A 20,833-nucleotide genomic window follows, 5' to 3' on the forward strand; every position below is an offset into this window, starting at 1 on the left:
GGGATTTCAATTTACCCGAAAACAACTTCAACTGGGAATTATACAGAAGCACTTATCCCCACACTTAAACTCTTTGGGACCCTTAATATGTTTATCATGACGTTCCTTTGTCCGCTCCTTATACCCCCAACTTCTTTCATACGCCTCATTCCGTAACTCCTCAACCTCATGAATCTGAAGAAAACGACTTTTTCCCGCCGCAGATAGATCAAGATTTACGGCTCTTAAAGCCCAATACGCACGATGTTCTAACTCAACAGGGAGATGACATGCCTTTCCATAAACTAGCCGAAAGGGAGTGGTCCCGATAGGCGTTTTGAATGCAGTACGAAAGGCCAGAGTGCATCATCTAGCTTTTCAGCCCAGTCTCCGCGACTGTTCCCAACTGTTTTCTCTAATATCCTCTTAATGCCACGATTGGTGTTTTCCACTTAACCGCTAGTCTGAGGATGGTAGGCCGTAGAAAGTCGATGGGTGACCCCATAACGTTTTAGAACCTTATCCATCTGAGCATTACAAAAGTGGGTACCCCGATCACTGATCAGGGCCTTAGGAGTACCAAATCGAGCAAAGAGTTTTCGGAGGAATCCCACTACACTCGCGCGTCATTTCTAGGTAAGGCTTGAGCCTCCACCCATTTGGACACGTAGTCGACAGCAACGAGTATGTATCTGTTTCCTCTAGACATAGGAAACGGACCCATAAAATCAATGCCCCATATATCGAAGATCTCAACCACCTGGATGGGATTTTGGGGCATCTCATTTCGGGATGAGATGTTACCAGCTCTCTGACACGCGTCACATGAACAAACAAACTCATGCGCATCACGAAAAATAGTCGGCCAATAGAATCCCGCATCAAACACGCGTTTGGCGGTATACGTCGCACCAAAATGACCGCCAGTCGGGCCCTTATGACAATGTCGAAGAATACTACGAGCTTCATCACCAAAAACACATCTTCGAATCACCTGATCCGAGCCGATACGGAATAAGTATGGATCCTCCCAAATGTAGAACTTAATATCTGCAAAGAACTTCTTCTTTTGCTGATATGTCAGTCCGGGAACTAACTCACCAGAAGATAGATAATTAGCAAGATCAGCAAACCATGGAAACCCCTCATCGCTCGCCCTTACATACCATAAAGTCTCACCCGGAAAATCATCACCAATCCCCTGTTCCCGGGTCTTGTCCAAGTCGGAATTTTCTAGTCGTGACAAGTGGTCGGCGGCGACATTCTCAGCCCCTCTTTTATCTTTAATTTCTATATCGAACTCCTGAAGCAAAAGGATCCAACGAAGGAGTCGCGGTTTCGCATCTTTCTTAGCGAACAGGTACCGTAGAGCCGCATGATCAGAGAAAATGATAGTCTTAGAAAGCACGAGATAGGAACGGAATTTATCGCACGCGAACACAACCTTAAGAAACTCCTTCTCTGTCGTGGTGTAATTCTCCTGAGCATCATTAAGGGTCTTGCTAGCATAATAGATGGGATGAAAATGTTTCTCTCGACGCTGCCCTAACACGGCTCCAACAGCAAAATCGCTCGCATCACACATGATCTCAAATGGAAGAGTCCAATCGGGAGCAACAAGAATAGGAGCACTCACTAACCTCTCCTTAATCAACTCAAAGGCCCTCAAACACTCCTCATTGAAATCGAACGGTCGATCTTTCTCTAGAAGCTGGGTCATCGGACGGGAGATTTTCGAGAAATCTTTAATAAATCGGCGGTAGAATCCCGCATGTCCTAAGAAACTACGAATAGACTTCACGGAAGTGGGCGGTGGAAGTTTGGAAATGGTGTCTACCTTAGCTCTATCTACCTCAATCCCCGCACTAGAAATCTTATGACCTAAAACAATACCCTCACAAACCATAAAGTGACATTTTTCCTAATTAAGCATAAGGTTCGTCTCTTCACATCTAGCGAGCACTCGATCTAAGTTACGCAAACAATCATCGAAGGAATTCCCAAAGACAGAAAAATCATCCATAAAGACTTCCATTGAATCCTCGATTAACTCATGAAAAATGGCCACCATGCACCGCTGAAATGTGGCAGGAGCGTTACATAATCCGAATGGCATGCGTCGGTACGCGAATGTACCAAAAGGACATGTAAATGTGGTCTTCTCCTGATCAACCGGGGCGATGGGGATCTGGAAATAACCAGAAAAGCCGTCAAGAAAACAGTAGAACTGTTGTCCTGACAAACGCTCAAGCATCTAATCAATAAATGGAAGCGAGAAATGGTCCTTTCGTGTGGCCTCGTTAAGTCTGCGGTAGTCGATGCAAACTCGCCACCCTGTTACAGTCCTTGTCGGTATGAGCTCATTCTTTTCATTCGTGATAACTGTCATACCGCCCTTTTTAGGGACCACCTGGACTGGGCTAACCCACGCAGAGTCGGAGATCAGAAAAATCAAACCAGCATCGAGCAACTTAATAACCTCCTTCTTAACAACCTACTGCATGTTCAGGTTAAGCCTCCTTTGTGGCTGAACCACAGGTTTAAACTCGTCTTCCATAAAAATTTTATGTGTGCAGAATGACGGGTTTATACCTTTTATATCCATAAGCTTCCATGCAATGGCATGCTTATGAGATTTCAGAACAACCATCAACTTCTCCTTCTCCTCCGTCTCCAAACTCGAAGAGATGATGACGGGAAGTTGAGACCCCTCCCCTAAAAACGCATACTCGAGGTGAGATGGCAAATCTTTTAGCTCTAAAGATGGGGGGTTCTCAACAGATGGTTTTTCAATCGGAAACACTCGTTCTTCAACCGCAAGGACATTAGAAAAGATTTGGGAACTCATGATCGGCTCGTGTCCCCCTGTCTTAGGTAACTGCTGCTCCTCCTTCTCCTGCAACTCAAAATCAAATTCTGTCATCTCGAATGACTGATTTTTCACATCGAGGATCTGGGTGTCGGACGTGTCTCTCTGGCAGACCTTCGTAAGATAGTCGCCTATATGCATCATGAAAGTATCGATGAAGTAGAGAGTGTCATCATGCTGCTGAGTATGCCTCATGGATTTCTGCACGTCGAATGTGACCGTGTCATCATGAACTCGAAAAGTCAATTTGCCATCGGCAACATCGATGAGAGCGCGTGCGGTGGCTAAGAAGGGACGACCGAGGATGAGCGGAACGTTCGAGTCCTCATCCATATCGAGAATGACAAAGTCGACCGGAAAGATGAATTTGTCCACCTGCACCAACATGTTTTCCACAATGCCCCTTGGGAACTTCACAGATCGGTCTGCCAACTGGATACTCATTCGGGTGGGAAGCAGCTCTCCCACGTTAAGTTTGGCAAACACAGAGTAGGGCATTAGGTTAATGCTTGCACCAAGGTCGGCCAAAGCATTGCTAACATGAAGATTACCAATCAAGCAAGGGATGGTAAAGCTGCCAGGATCTGTCATCTTCCTATGAAGCTTGTTCTGTACGGCGGCAGAACACTCCTCACTAAGAGTAACAGTCGAAAGCTCCTCAAGTTTCTTCTTATTAGTGAGCAAGCCTTTAAGAAACTTGGCGTGTTTTGGCATGTTCGCAAGAGCTTCAATAAACGGAATGTTCACATGAAGCTTCTTAAGCATGTCGAGAAACCTAGAGTACTGCTCCGAATCATTCTTCTTCACTAGACGACCGGGGTATGGCGGTTTTGGCTTATAGACGCGCACCGGTTTCTGCTCAACCTGCTTCTCCTTCTCCACTAACGCACCGCCTGACCGTGAGGTACTTTCTGGGCCTCGCCTCTGGTTCACCTTGTTAAGCGGTGTCTCCATTTCCAACTCCTCGTCAACTTCCTCCTCACTTGGTGTATCTCTAACTACACCTCTCCCACTTCGGGTGGTCACTGCCTTGGCCTGAGCATTTTGAAATGGTTTAGAATAGGTGGGGCCAGGATTAGGGACGGTGTTACTTGGAAGACTCCCTGAGGGTCGTTGATCAATCTTTGCGGACAACTCACCAAACTTGGCCTCGAGATTCTGAAATGCGACCTGTTGTCCCTTCATAAACGTCTCATGCTGCAAAAGAGTGGATTTGGTGTTGGCATCATTTTGTAAAAGCTGATTTAACAATTGAGATTGGTTAGCCAACATCTCCTCGATCTTAGAAGTACTATTTGGCACAGGAGCATGTTCGGGGGCAGGTTCTTGGAACAAATTCTGGCGTTGCTGATAACCGGTGTTACCTGCCCGCCAATTAGAGTTAGAATTATTGTTTCGCCACCCAGAATTGAAGGTACGGTTTTGATTAGCAAGAAAATCTACCTCCTCCTGAGAATCAACGGGACAATCGGCTGTCTCGTGATTTCCACGACATATCTCGCACCTACGAGCTTGTAACTTAAGCTCTTTCATCTCCCTCTTAAGTGCTTCCACATCTGCCGACACACTCGTATTCTGATCAACATGATGCACTCCACGTGATGCTGAGATAGCTGCGGCCTTGGCAGCCGAGACGGACCTTCTACTCGGTGTATGCTGATCCCCTAATGCAATGCTCTCGAACATTTTTTCAGCCTCCTCTATGGTGAGTTTATCGAGCATGTTTCCTCCGGCGGCGGTATTGGACCGCTGTTGGGTTTCGGGAATAAGACTGTTATAGAATTTTTCAACCACAGCCCAATCGTTTAGGCCATGCTGAGGACAACGACTTATAAGAGTTTGGAAACGCTCCCACGCAGAATAATAGAACTCATCGGGGTCCATATGAAAAGAACGGATTTTCTCGCGTAGACGCCCGGCCTTTGATGGAGGGAAATACTTCCTAAGAAACTTGGATTGCAAGTCGGCCCATGTGGCGATTGAGGCGTTTGGAAGGGAGTCAAACCATGTAGCAGCACGGCCAGAAAGTGAGAACGGGAATAACTTAAGATGAATGACGTCGGATGTGATATTATTAATATTAAAAGTTTCGCAGATCGCAGATCCGCACGAGTCGAGACAGGTGTCCCGGAGCATCTTCGTCATCCAAGCCGTGGAACTGAGCAGAGTTTGTGATGCAATTCATGACGTGAGAGGGAATTTGCCAGTTTTGATTATTAGTCGCAGCAGGTCGGACAATTGCAGATCGGGCCCCCATGATGCCATCGTTGGCTCTAGCATGAATAGTTTGTCTCGGCGGTGGAACGGCGTCGCCCATATCTATTCTAGGAGTAGAGACGCTAACCTGGATGTCGGGTGAATCGCTCTCGCTATCTGTAGTCTCCTTAAGTCGCTCTTGAAACTCTCTCTCGGGCTCTTTTGATGCAATGAATAAAGGTGGGCCTTGAGAACGGGTATTATGCATAAACTAAAATAAGAAAAATAATTTAGAATTTTTTTTGTTTTTAAATTAACTAAAACTAAAGGCAAAAACAGCAAGTAAAAGCACCTAAAGGAAAAAAAATAACAACTAAAAAGAAAATAAACAATTAAACAGATCAGATAATCAAGTCGGTTTAAACAAAGAATTTGCCAGTGTCCCCGGCAGCGGCGCCAAAAACTTGATGTGTGAAAAACGTATATAATATTAAAAACCAAGTTTTACCGAATTCACCTAAAAAAAACCACACACAATCGGCAAGTGTACCGGACGAAATGTAGCTAGCAAGTAAGAACGGATATCGAACCTTGGACACTATGGGTAAACTCTTATTATTAAGCTTAATGATTACTAACCTAGACTTTCTTCTGAATTTTTTTTATATTTTTTTATATTAATAAAACTAATAATAGTTAACTAATTAAAATTTAAAATAAAAATAAAACTTTATAAAAATTGGGTTTTAAACAAATATGAGAAACGACTACCTAGGTAATGGAATCATACTAGTTAAATTAATAGTTAACGAACTTGACTTGGTTGAAAAACAATATCTTAAAAATATGACATTAAAGACCACTAAAATACGCTAGATCGCCTCCCGGCCTCACCAACGACACCATAGAACTCTAATGACATGTGAAGCTCAATTGTTAAAGGTTTGGATCACCTCCCGGTCTCACCTTGCCTAATAATATTATGGTACCCCACAACCCAAACATGTTCTATCCTCAACCTCCATCCGTCATTAGTAATCTCAATTCGCTTTTCCTATTCACTAGTACAACGCGCGCTACAACTAGCAGCCCCTTACTAGTAAGGGAAAAGGCTAGTTGTAGCGCAAGGGCTGATGAAACAACAACTTGTTAGTTTCGAAATCGCCAGAGCCCTCTTGTTCTAATCTTTTTCTTAGCAACTGGCTTTCAGAAGTCTTGCTGCGAGGAAGAATAGAAACGCCTTACTATATTGAATTTAGAATAGTGGCATTTTTTCTGCAGATATGGAGTTTGTTGAGAGGACTTGCACCCTCCACTCGTAGGAAGCTAGGCACAAGACGCAGACGATCAGACGAAAAATGAGATGATACCTATTCCCTGGTCGAATTCAAGGATTTCAATCAGCTCAAGGATTAGAATCAGTTCAACACTACAGTCCATGTGAGGCTAGATCTTCAAAGAGGGTCATCTCTGGCTAGCGAACGGCGGCCGTAACTATAACGGTCCTAAGGTAGCGAAATTCCTTGTCGGGTAAGTTCCGACCCGCACGAAAGGCGTAACGATCTGGGCACTGTCTCGGAGTTATAGCTGCAAAAGTAGGAATAATGGCACCCGAAATAATATTGTTTCCGTAAAGTAGAGATCCAGAAACAGGTTCGCGAATACCATCAATATCTACTGGAGGAGCAGCAATGAAGGCGATAATAAATACAGAAGTTGCGGTCAATAAGGTAGGGATCATCAAAACGCCAAACCATCCACCATTCTTTGACCATACGATCATAATTTTCATTGTTTAAGTTGATCTCAAATGATTATTCTAAGGCTTGTTACTAGATTTAACTATGTATTTATGTGATAAGATTAAAACTTTGTCGTCGCCGCAACATCGTGCCGGCTTATTGCTAGTACTTATCTATACATAGATTTATCACAATCAAGAAGTTGAGTATGCACTAAAGAATACATTAAAGTTTGTCAATGATGCACATATACATCGCTAAAGACAACTAAAATATTATCCAGAAAAGTATTTAGCAATGCCCATTACACTGTTTAGTGTTTCATATACTAACAAAAAGGTGCATCTTTTTTCAGCAAATCAGGTAGTCCTAAATATTACTCTCATTTAGAAAAAAGGTTGTCGTCTATAAAAATAAGTGGCCAACAACCGTTTATTAACTATATATAAAAAAAATTATGATAACATGAAGTCAAAATATATATAATACGTTATATATAATATGAAGAATGATTGGTGGATAATTAGATTTAACTGTTTGGATCATGATAAAATAATTTCTATAGGCAAGGAATCCTAAATTTTTGGGACGATTCCATCCATCATTATTTTTATGCTGGAAGTTATTAATATTGTTTCCTTAAACGTTTTTTTTATTTTCATAATCATTTAGGTTGTTTGATAATCTTGTGTTGAACCAGTAAGACGTCTAAATCGTCTAGCATCTTTAAAACTTAACCATTAATAGATGTTTTTTTAATAAACCAAACATCGTTACTCCGACAAACAACTAGCCCTTATTCTTCGACACTATTTTAAAAGCCAAAAAATAAAGCTACACCATTTTAATAAAAAATAAATAAATATGCAAATACAAATTTAGAGTGTTAATTTGTATTCTAAATTATTAGAATTCACGGACGAATATACTCATCAATCATTATGATGATACTTATGAACGGAAAATATACAGCATTTAAGCATAACATGATATTTTATTGAATTATTCACTGCCAAATGCAATAGCAGGAACTATAATGTATTCATCATAGTGACTATAAAAACACGTAGATCGTATATATTAGTAACCTATATGTGTGCGAGTTCAAATATCAACAACTAACTAGTTTTGTTAAACATGAATAAATTTCTCGGTAACATGATTGAACATGTTGGTAATTATTTTGTCATCGTGACATTTTAGTTAATGAGGATTCATTTAAAACCAAATAAAAAATAAAGTACTTTGATAGTTTGATCCAAGTTAGAAGATCTTGAGTGCACACTTGTTTAATAATGTTCTAGTTTATGATGATGATCATAGCCTCTAATAATCTAAGTAGGAAGCCCATTAAATAATGGGGGCTTGGGGCAACGCTATTCCCCGGTGGGGTCCAATGGGCAAGTTGGTATTAAGATTTAAGAATCGTAACTTTGCGTTGGAATCACAAAGCTGGTTAGTGTTGATTGAATTAGCTTATCAAAATTTACTTTCTTCTTCAATACCAAAATGGTTTTTAATTAGAACCAAAAATAACCGTCTAAATCAATTTTATTTTTCAGAACCAAAATTGATGATCAGAATCAACTTGGGTTTTCAAAACAAAATTGATAATCATAACTAGTTAACTTTTCATAGCAAAAGTTAATGATCAATGCCAACTTAGTTCGTCAATACAAAAATTGTTGCGGTTATGACAGTTATAACAGCTAAATCATGATGTTTCATGAACAATCGTTATGGGTTATTGCACTTGCTACCTTCTTATATTAAGGAATCATCTGGTCTTATTTCATGGTTGAATTTCAAACATTCAAACCATAAAGATCATAAAATCTCGTTCTTGTGAAGTTTATGTCTTATCCACTTATTAATTTCGTAATATGCAAGACATTTAATATTTAAATGGAATACACGTGATATAGAAAGATATCCGGACATAGAAGAAATTCAAATGCACAATAGCACACATTTGTCCTAATTCACCATTGCGTAACACAGAGTATCAATATTTGATAAACCAGATTGAAAAATAGAAGTTCATAATCTGTGATAGTAAATGATAAATGGTGTAATTGAATTAAAAAAAACTTATACTTTCAAGTTTAGAGACACGTTAAGGAAGTGGTTACCAATTCAATTAATGAAATACATTATAGAAAAAAAAGCAAAGAAATACACGATCAATACTTTCAGAGAAGAGAAGACAATTTTCGCTACATTACTTATAGACGAGAGTTCTCGACCCTAGATTGGAATATGATGGTAGAAACCGGAAAAAGTGCATCTTTAGGTTTTTAGTGTTTCTAATTGGATTCTAATGCAACATATATTTATATATGTATATACGTGGGCAAATAAGCTAAAATGACACATTTTCATAAAAATGCGAGGACGCGACATGTATATGTCATGGAGAAGGACATTGTATTTTTTTTAATCCTTTTGTTCTTTCATGATACTTTAGGTGTCAACATAATTTTTTTTATCGGTGATATCTGATAGTTAATGTTTATAAATCTCAAAACAATCATAAAAAATAATCTAATAGTTGGTTAAAAACAATCATTGAAAAAGTAATGTTATAATTACATATGTACTAATGTACTAATAATAATCGAATATTATTATAGTCAACGATTCCAAATGTGTCGCTAAGGCTGAGGGGTGTGGGGCTTCAACGGGGGCGCTAGAGCCCCTCCGCTCGCGCCCCCAGACGCTAACACCACACCACCGGGGCGCTAACGGGGCGCTAGCGCGGAAAAACATGCAGGCGCAAGCTGGTTAGCGGGAGAAGAGAGAGAGAGAGACTTGTTGAATTTTAGAAAAAGAGCCGTTGGGCTCTTATTAAATTAAAAAAAAAAAATTTTTTTCCTATATAATACCCCATTTCATCCCATTTTTATACTACAACTTCAAACCTTCACCCAAAATCAATTCATCTTCTCAACTTTTTTTAAAAAAAATGTCGTGGTACTCGTCTGATTCCGACTCCTCCGAAGAGGATGATTTGCTTCTTCATGTAGGGGGAGTTTTGACCGCAACCGTGGTGGATCTCTTGCAAAATCAAGCCCATCAACCTCGAGTCCCGAGAGTTAGAGCACCACCTCGTGATCGTGATCGATCGGGTGCTAACAATACTTTGATTAGGCATTATTTTAGCCCTCAACCGGTATACGAGGAGTCGGATTTTCGAACTCGTTCCGAATGAGCAGACAATTGTTCATGCGTATAGCAAGTGATTTAGAGGCACGGTATCCCTTTTTTCAACAAAGGGAGGATGCTAGGGGTCTCTCCGGTTTTACCCCTCTTCAAAAATGCACGGCTGCTATCCGTCAATTAGCGTACGGCATCTCGTCGGACGCTTTGGATGAGTATTTACAGATGTCGAAAAGGGTTGCACGTGAATCCCTTCATTTTTTCTGCCAAGGTAAAAAACATTAATTTTAGTTTTTATTAAATATTTATTACATTTTGTAATATATATTATATGTTTATAGATTATTTTATATACGTAGGAGTCATATCGATTTACTCTCGGAGATATCTGCGTAAACCTACAATGTATGACATCCAACGCATATATGAGGTGCACGCAGAAAAACATGGTTTTCCTGGGATGCTAGGTAGCATCGATTGTACGCATGTTGGATGGGCTATGTGTCCAACGGCCTGGCGAGGTCAGTTCCACCGTGGTGATCATGAAGGGCCGACCCTTATACTTGAGGCGGTGGTGTCACATGATCTTTGGTTTTGGCATGCTTTTTTGGTGTTGCTGGGTCAAATAACGACCTTAATGTTATCGATCAGTCACATTTGATCAACGACCTTATCGACGGGGTTGAACCACCTCAATCTTTTGTTGCAAATGGAGAACTCTTCAAGTACGGGTACTATCTGGTCGATGGTATTTACAACGAATGGGCTTTGTTAGTTCAAGCTTTTACAGATCCAATCGCCGACAAACGGAAGTATTTTACGAAGAAGCAAGAGTCTGCTAGAAAAGATATTGAAAGAGCTTTTGGAGCTCTGAAAAAACAATATTATGTACTGGCGAACCCGATACGTTATTGGACTCGGGAGAGGATAACGGACGTCGTCTACACGTGTCTGATCCTACACAACATGACGTTAGAAGACGAGGGCAAAGCTATCTGCCAAAACTACCAAGGTGACATTCCGCCACAACCGTCCACAATCAGTGATCAACAAAGACTTCATAACATAGCAAATATCAAGAGCCGTGAGATACACGGGAATCTTCGACATGAGTTGGTTGAACATTTGTGGGCGAGGCGACCCGATGATCTTGTATTAGATTAGTGTTATTATTAAGTATTATTGTTTGTTTAATTTTTAGTATGTTTTTTTTGTAATTTGAATTTTAGATATTAATGTGTTTTTTTTATTAATGTGTGTTTTTTAATAATACGTTGTTTAAATATATTTATAAAAAAATAAAAAAAAAATTTCGCTGGAGCCCTTGTTGGAGCCCCTCCACACCAGGGGCCAGGGCTCCAACGGGGGCTCCAACAACCCCCTTATCCAGTTTCTCTCTCTGCCACACGTCATAATATTATTGGTTGGAGCCCCCACTAAAGCCCTCATTAGAGCCCCCCACACCCCTCAGCCTAATTAATTTGAGCTTCTAGTAATAAACAACATTAAGTTAATATTTGAATATTATAATAAGTTTGTCACATTCGTCACTAACAACGTTGAATACTTTCTTGTCCTTTTCATGTCGTATAGCTACATTACTAGATCTAGAATTTGAACCACTTATAAGCATAACATATTTTTATTCTTAATTTTACATGCCAATTTCTATGCCCATGTAAGTTTTATACCCATTTCAGTTTCATACACTAACACAATACATATAAATGTGATGTAATGTAATGTAATTTAATATAATAAAAAGTTATAAAAAATAATAGATGACAACTGTCTTATTTGTGTTTTCCCCCTCATATATAACTTAGAGCATCTATATGGATGTCAACATCGTGTCCAAAAACCTAAAAGTTTATGTGTAAAGCATAATTACATAGGATAATAAGAATACTATCCTACTTTTTATGTGTTTTTTTAATAATGACAACATACACACTCGTCTAATCTTTTACTCCCAATGTGAAAATCTTATAAGACTCACAACTCTTAATTACATAAGAAATACACACATGTGTGGAACTTGTGTAAGCGGAAAGGGTGGAAGGAATCCTACATATAATGCTAGGCTTAGGTGGGTCTCACATGGCTAGCATCTCCATTAATAACTAAATAATAACCCAACCCATCGTCAGTTATTTAATTAGATGCCAAAGTAATCAGTGGCGTAGCCAGAAATTTTTTCCTACGGGTTCGAAAATTTTTGAGGGACAAAAGACCGACTGTTTACCACTTATATTTGGGTTTTCTACGGGTTCGATGTTGAAATTTTACGGGTTCGATATCAAAATACACTAATATATAACATTAAAACAAAATTTTGTACGGGTTCGGCCGAACCCATTCCTCTAAGACTGGCTACGCCCCTGAAAGTAATGGATATGTTTATTTATTTGGATAATAACCTGTCATCTTTCAATATTAATATTATAATATTCGTTTGACATTAAAGTTTTGAGTCCTCCAATATGGCCTTTCACCAAACAGTTTGGGACGACAACTAAGCATGTATATAACGGACTCACCTTTTCTTTTCCTGTATTCGGCTCGTATATTATATTTGGCCTTTATTCCAACATTTTATATATTGTAAAGCGGAGAAATGTATATAAACAACAGTTTATGATGTTTGAGCGTTTACAATTACACTACTATACAAATGAGTATTATCGAAAGCTAGTTTCATGGGCCTTCCCTAGGTGAATATAGTTACTGATAAGAATTTGTCGCTGAAAAACCGCCATTAATACAACTCTGAGTAATTTGCTTTCATATTTGTAAATATAAAAAATGGTGATGATATTGACACAAACTCTCAAATAATATAATTACTGTCTAGACAATTGACAAAGAATTCAATACTAAACGTACATTATCGCAAAGTTTAATATATTATAAATAGGGGAAAATTCTTATAATGGTCCGTTTAAAGAATGTGTTTCCAAGATTATCACCACTCATTCAAGTTTCCAACTTTGTCCTTTTTGTATCTGGTCGCCGACGACATGATAGCGAACACCGACGATGCGTTACTGAAACAAATAGGATAACGACACGTGGCCGGAATAGGTCGTCGACGATGCGTTATTGGATAATGCATCGCTGCTACCCTACGCTACGTTAGTAACATAACGCATCGTTTCTACCATACGTTAGCAACATAACGCTTCGTCAATCCTATGTTATACCTAGAGGTGGTCAAAAAAACCGGTCCTCGAACCGGTTTGCCGGTTTAAACCGGAAACCGGTTTTTTAAAAAACCGGTTTTTTTAAAACCGGTTTGACCGGTTTACAAACCGCCGGTTTGTATATCGGTTATACTTTTTAGAGCCCAAACCGGTTTTCAAACCGGTTATAAAAAAAACCGGTTTTTTTAAATAACCGGTTACTAAAAAACCGGTTAACCGGTTTTTTTATAAACCGGTTTATGACCGTTATAGAAAAACCGGTTAACCGGTTTTTTAGTAACCGGTTAACCGGTTAAAAACCGGTTTATACCGTTGTGAAACGGCTATATAGCCGTTTTTTTTGTTTTTGACCGTTTTTTTTTTACCATATTACCCCCACAAACATCTATATATAGTTTAGGTTGGGTATTGGTTAGATCACACTCGTTTATACAACCTCAAACGCTCCAAACGCTCTAAACGTTTATTTCATACGCGATTATTTTGTTATCCCACGCTCAATTATACCACATTACCACTCCATACGCTCTTATTTCGTAGTCGATTATCATGGCCTCCCAAAGTGCTGCTTCTTCCGTCAACATGGGTGCCTCGAACACGGGAGAAACGGTCGTTCGGGTCATCCCCACGAAACGAAACCAAGATGTTTGGCAACATTTCGACCTATGCGAAATGTCTAACGGTAGCCAAAAAGCTCGATGCAAACATTGTTTGAAGTTTTATGGCAAAGATGCAAACTCCACTTTAAAAGCGCATGTGCAAAGGCCCTTTTGCAAGGCCTTGAAGGACGAATCGGGAAGTAGTTCGCAGCCGGAGATGACGAATCAAGGAACGGTGTTTACGTACGACCTTGAAGCGGTACGTCAACAGTTTTCAAACTTTGTGATTCAAAATACACTTCCTTTCAACCACTTCGACAACCCTCAATTCACGGAGATGATGCAAAAGTATGTTCAACCACGCTACCAACACGTAAGTCGTTCGACCCTTAGAAGAGATTGTCTTAAAGCTTGGAAAAACGCTAAATCCGAACTAATTTCATACTTTTCAAACTTACAAACTGGTGTAAACTTAACAACGGATGTGTGGTCGGTACCTAATGGTTCGCCCGACTCATACATTTGTGTGACGGCTCATTGGGTTGACCCCGAGTCGTGGCAAATGATGAAACGAACCGTTGCGTTTCAATTGTTTGATTACCCGCACACGGGTAGAAATATTTTTAAACTCTTGGATAAAGTCATTCGACAATACAAGATTGAACATAAAATCTTTTCAATTTCGTTTGATAACGCGTCCAACAATACGGCCGCGGTTGGCAATTTAAAATTAAAGTATAAACCTATTTGTGATGGAGCGTTTTTTCATAGCCGATGCATTGCACATATTATCAACTTGGCCGTGCAAGATGGGTTAAACGTGATCGAAACGCAAAGAAACAATTTTAAAAGAATGTTACGAGATGTTTTTAGCAACAATAAAACATTTTCAAGATACAAAAAATTTTGTGTAGAAGCTAATTGTCAATGGTTGGGGCCAAATTGGGATTGTCCAACAAGATGGAACTCGACTTGTGATATGTTTGAGAAAGCCATCCAACAAAAAGAATCACTAGTTGCGTTTCATCAAATTTTGTCAAGTAGGGGTAAATGTGCACCGTACGATCCTAGAAACTGGTTATTGATTGAGATCGTTACGGAGGTCCTTCAAATTTTTAAATCTTGCACAACTAGTTTATCCGGGGTTTACTATCCAACAAGCCCCATTGCTTTACCAAAAATTGCTGTCATGTGCACAAAGTTGAGTGAACTTCATTGTAGGGGTGCACCTTATTTTGATATGGGTGTAAAAATGAAAGAAAAATTTAGAAAATATTTTCAACAACTACCCGCTGTTTTGACATGTGCTGCTGCGTTAAACCCTTGCATCAATGTTGGTGGTGTTGAAGCTTTAATAGAAAAAATTTGTGATGAGCTAGAGTTAAACGACGATCAAAACCCCTATTATAACCAAACTTTAAAGAATGCTTTCAACACCACCTTGTCTAACATGTATGATGTTTACCTTACAAAATACGGGTCGTCTTCCCAAATTCATGACTCGTTAAGAGCTGTTACCCAATCCCAATCCCAAACCGACCTTGAAATGGGGATGTACTACATGATTTGGGAAGACGCCGGTAAACGTCAAAAGGTAAACACCCCAAGCAGTGAACTTGGAAGGTATGGTGGTACCTACTTTGTGAAACACATGACTCCGGATGAATTTAGAAGTCTTGATTTGCTGGCTTGGTGGAGAGGTAAGGAGGATGAGTTTCCGATCCTCGCCGCCATGGCCAAAGATTTACTAACGGTCCAAGCTTCCACGGTAGCTTCGGAGTCTGCTTTTTCTGTTTCTGGCAGGGTTATATCAATTAGGAGGACTCGACTCACTCCACCAGCTGTAGGGATGTCGATTTGCTACAAGGATTACTTGGACTCTTTAGATAGGGCACAACATCAACGCTCACTCGAGGGGGAAATGGACTATGAGGCGGGCTTGTATGAAGACGAGGTCAATCAAGGACACACTCAACCAATGACCGATGAAGAAGCCGCGTACGACGATTACCTAAGGAATAGCTCGGGATCGGGTAGCGAAGAAAATAATGAGTAAGAAACAGCAAGTTGTTAATGTAATCGTGTCTAAGCATTCTTTAATGTTTGTATTTTTGAGTTACGAATATGCGATAACGATTTAATGTTTGTATTTTTAATGTAAAAGCTATAAATGAAAGTTATGTGTTTTTAATCTTCCAAGCAAAGAACCCTAACAACGAAAGCAAAGAATGGAGTCAGTCCGTTTTGCCTTGTAGTTACCGGTTTGCCTTGTAGTTACCGGTTTGTTTATACTGTGAAAAAATAATGGTTATTTAAAAAAAAAAAAAAAAAAAAAAAAAAACCGGTTAACCGGTTAGACCGGTTATTAAAAAACCGGTTAATAAAAAAACCGGTTTATTAACCGGTTCTAACCGGTTCCTAAACCGGTCCTAACCGGTTAGACCGGTTAGGGTTTTCAGATACAAAAACCGGTTATTAACCGGTCCGGTTATTAACCGAACCGGTTTTTTTCCGGGCCAAAAAAACCGGTCCTGTTAATAACCGAACCGGTTTTTTTTAAAAAACCGATTTGTGCACCTCTAGTTATACCCAACAAGTCACCGGCCATGAGATCTGGTAGATTGTCGTCGGTGATGTGAACACGGGTGTCAGGTATGGCAGCCTGTCATTGACGTCGTTAACAAAAACACATCGTCTTGATTAAATCGGCCGAAGAACATATCGTTGACGACCTATTCCGGCCACATGTCGTTATCCTATTTGTTTCACCAACGCATCGTCGGCGTTCGCTATCATGTCGTCAGTGACCAGATACCAAAGGGACAAAGTTGGAAACTTGAATTATTGAGGATAATCTTGGAAAAACAGATTGTAAATGGGCCATTATGAGAATTTTCCCTATAAATAGTTAGCATGACGATAAAACAATGAAATTATCATCAAATGTGTATTTATCCATAGTAACGAGTAGTCTAGACCGATTATGTCCATGTGTTAATTGCTTAGCATCTCCAAATCGATCATCATAATGCTAGAATTTAGACAGCTTAATAGGTTAACTCGAGTTACACCTCAAGGTACGTAAATATAGAAGTACATATTTGGTTTTATAAAATTTACAAACTTAATAATTAACCTTACATACATGCTTTCAGGTTCGTGTTTACAGTTGTATTATTTGAGTACGTTCATATAGATGTTTTTAAACCCAAATGTACATTTGGTTTACCAAGCTAGCTAGCATGTATAATTAATCGACAGAATGTCAAGGATATATACTGTAACAAGTCTTAGTGAACCAAATTCTAGTTTAGGTTTAGACCACCGAGTCGAGTTGAGTTGAGTTGACTGATTCCCACAAATTGATATTTGAATTGAAACTTTTTATTTTGTTTGTATGTGGTGACAAAGAGCATCTTTGGTGGCTTACATTGCATGGAGTTTGATGCATGAGTTTCAGAATTACCAAATCCCAACAACAAGAAAGAAGAAGAGTATCAGTGTGGATGATCAGCAAGAAGTCCGCCGGTTGGAGTGATGGGGAGACTGCACATACAGCCCCACCCCACCATCACACTTTATAATTTTCTTAATGCTAATATTGGTCTTTACTCTACAATTAGAGGACAAAATACATATCTGGTTAAAAAATCCATAATTATTAGGAAAACATACATCAAAATCACTTATATTATAATGCCATCATATGTTAGCCCTCCAATATATATTGATGAAAAACTCCATGATTAGTATAACAGTTAGACCAACCACCAATAACGTTTGTGTATTATACGTCTTATAATATATTTTATACTAGGTTACTAACTCATGTATTACACGGACTAAAAAGTGATATAATGTAAATAAAAAAATTGTTTGCATGTTAGATACAAGTTATTTATGAAATCAAACATGAAGTACATGTCATAGCATATAAAATAATTATAATATATATTTAAAGTAAAACAAGTTTTTCACATGGCTTTCAAGTATGTCATTTCTTTTCAAAAAAAAGTATGTCATTCACATCGAGGTAATTAGAAATTGTTAATAATATAATTTTAAGAAAATCATAATTGATTTAATTGAGATAATTAATAAATATTAAATAGTAATAAATGCACTAATTGTTATATCATTTAACATAAAATTTATTAAATTGAAGGAATGGTAAAAAATTAGTTTAATTAGGTGTAATATTTATAAATAGAAATTGAGTCATTGACATCCCATGTGAACGACATATTTGATGTCACGTGGAAAACATGTTTTGCTTTAATAGATTAGTTAGAAGTTAGATATTGTTTTAAGTATTACTAAGATACATGTGGTAATTAGAAAAAGTTTAATAAAAGGTGGGTATCAAAAGGAAATTTGACCTAATGGAATTCGATGGTGTAATAGCCAATGCGTGCTTCCTCTCTAATAAGGAAGAGTGTTCAAATCTCATAGTGAGTTATGTGTGTGGAGGCGCCATCCATGTCATAAGCATGATGGCGCATGAACACCACCTCACTCAAAATAAATCCAGGTTGCATGAAGCCTTTTATTAATTTCATGTTATTCCAATGTTTTGATTCCAAGAATTAATTTTCCACAACAATAAACAAATTCTATGTCAACTACTTTGCCATTTTTTTCCTTTTGTCCTTTTATATATAGTTTTATTATTATTTTAATAAAACAGTAGCTAGTTATCTCACAAGTCACAATACATAAACTAGTAAATGATTAGTTATCCTATATAACAATGACGTGACACTATAAATATCTTTTGTTAGTTATTGAACAACATATACCATGAACGAATTTGGTGGAGTTAGGAGTAAAATATTAGCCATTATTTTTAAATTCATTAATTAAAGGTGGGATTTTCCATAAAGAAATAGGGAATATGAATTGGTTGGTCAAACCCCATCTTGGATTAACTTTAACAAGATGAGTTCTGAAAACCTGTGCCATTCACCTATCCACATGTTCACTTCCATGCCTTTATGTTCCTTTTTCCTAGTTTTCCAAGCATGGTGGGGACCGGGGACAAAAAAAGCCACTTCAAACATGTTTTATGAAACTTTTGCTTCCAAAGGCATTTGTCTCTTTAAGGTAATTATATATCAAATTTGTCGTAACCATTACCAATTTTCCTAAATTTGTTGAATAAAATAATATGTATATTTATAATTTTTGAACAACGTTTAATTCATGAATGAGCCAAACTTCTTGAGATAAGATATCTGTTGATACTGAATTTAACATCCAAAAATATCATAAAAAAACTCATCACTGTAAAAACATTTTTGAGTCAGGTTTTAAACTTAAGATCTTAAGATCTTTAGCATTATCCATCATATAATTATAATGTCATTGGAGCAGAAAATTAACTACAATAGAATTATATATTAACAAAACTTCTTCAAAAATATATTAGGGTGGGTCGGATTTCTAGATAGATAGATATTTTCTTTTTTAGTTTTTTTTAGCAAAGAGTTGAATAAATATATTTTGTTATAATTAGAAAGTATGTAGAGTTTGTTTGTATATATAGGTTTAGTTAAGAACTTAAAAATCTTTAATTAAATATGTTAGATTCTTTTAAGTTAAATATGTTTTAAAAAGTGGAAAAGAGATCCGAAGAAGGAGGAGAACATGACACGTCAATGACGTGTAGATGAATAAAACACTTTAAAGGTAGAATAAAAGATAATGATTTCCTTGTAGGCGTACACCTTGAAAACAATCGGTTTTGATCTCAATAAGGTTCCAACTCATTTGTTTGTTTCTCGTTTATGGTTTTCAAGGTTTTCATTCCCCACATTTTATGGCTTTTGGAAAGTTTGATCATCATCACCGATTTGTACTTTTTTAATCCCTCTTCTAATTAAGGGTGAGCTCGGGTTAGTATCGGAAATGAAAAATATTTGGTATCGGTATTGAAATGTTCGGTTCGGTACATGTATTTTGGTAAAATTCGGTAAATATCGGTACCGAAAACTCAAAACTTGGTACCAATTCGATACCGACAGTACCAAATCGATACCGATTTGGTACGCTATCGAAAACGCTCATCCCTACTTCGAATAGCTTTATAAAGTTTTTAAACGCTTTAAATGTGCAATTTTTTAGATTAATCAGTGCAGTCACAATAGTTCATCCATAAATATGCGAGTCTATATATTTTATGGACTAGTTGTGAGTGAAGATGAGAGAAAAACTTTATGTTCTTGAGTAAACTTGAAGAAACACTATTTTTCATCTGTAGTTTTTTAACACTTTTTGAAAGTGGTTGTGAGTGACGCATAGATAAATACATAATGATAAAGATATAAAAAATATTATTTAATTAAAAATGATAAAGAAAAGTGGCTGTCACTTTTACCCGAAACCTGAAACCCGACCCGAGAAAACACGTACTCGAACCCGAACTAACCCGGCCCGAAAAACCCAAACCCGAGAAAAGACTAACCCGAACCCGAACCCGAACCGAAGTAATTCGGGTTGGTTCGCGGGTTTGATTTATAAGTTTCTGGTCAACCCGAATAACCCGAATAAACTTTTAGTTTTGAAATTAAATATATTTTTAGGTATAATAGGCTTAATTTTAGCCACTAACGTTATCAGAATTTGGTCCTAATCGATTGTTGTCATTACAACTATTATAAATTCATTGTTTATTGCTAATTTATGTTTTTTATTTATTACTAATAGCAACCGTTATCGAACAACCAAATCACGCCCAGTAGAAAACGATTATGGTTCGAGTTAGTTTCACTCTAATTTTGAATTGCTTTATCAAGTTATGCTGGTTATTTGATTGTTTGCTTGCAAACAAAGAATAATATGTTGTTTTAATTATAACATTTATTTTTTTGTTTTTTGCTTTGTTTTCTAGTATACTTGAAACCCGATTAACCCAACCCGAAAAACTAAAAACCCGTGAGAGATTTGGGTTGGGTTTCGGGTCAAGATTTAAAACTTTGAAGCCCGAAGAACCCGACCCGAAAAACCCGAAACTCGAAGAACGAACCCGAAGAACACCCCTAATCATAGATGATATATAGGAATGCTCTTACATTTTCAAATTTAGAG

This window comes from Bidens hawaiensis, unplaced genomic scaffold, assembly GCF_021521415.1.
Source record: "Bidens hawaiensis isolate Kalapana, Puna unplaced genomic scaffold, B.hawaiensis_p1.1 tig00002423_1, whole genome shotgun sequence".
NCBI classification, from domain to species: domain Eukaryota; kingdom Viridiplantae; phylum Streptophyta; class Magnoliopsida; order Asterales; family Asteraceae; genus Bidens; species Bidens hawaiensis.